This window comes from Trypanosoma equiperdum, assembly GCF_001457755.1.
Source record: "Trypanosoma equiperdum strain OVI genome assembly, contig: ctg_704, whole genome shotgun sequence".
NCBI lineage: Eukaryota > Euglenozoa > Kinetoplastea > Trypanosomatida > Trypanosomatidae > Trypanosoma > Trypanosoma equiperdum.
The window spans coordinates 17,009-17,425 of NW_027124648.1; positions in this window are offsets into that span (position 1 = coordinate 17,009).

Here is a 417-nt window from a genome sequence, read left to right on the forward strand (position 1 = left end):
AAAACGGTGCTGCTGGAAGAGGTGCTCACCCGTATCATTCATCATCCCGTAAAAAGCAGCAAAATATTTCCTTCCTTAATCATTCACCAGCGTTACTGTTGCCAAAATTCATTCGCCCGTTTGTTTATTCCTTCTTCCCCTCTTTTTCCTCACTCTCACGCGCTTTCATACAACAGGAAGAAAAAAAGAAAAGAAAAATCGTCCTCCATTTATGCGAAATGAAATAACTCAAATCAAAAGTTAAGCACATTTCACACCTCTCTCATTGTTTTCTCTTCTACCTTACCCCTCCTTTACAAACACACATACATACGCATATGCGTGTGAAAATAGTGGAAACTAATAACCAACCCTATTTTCACAGTTTACATAAATATATGCATGTAAATATATATGTACATATATATATATATATAT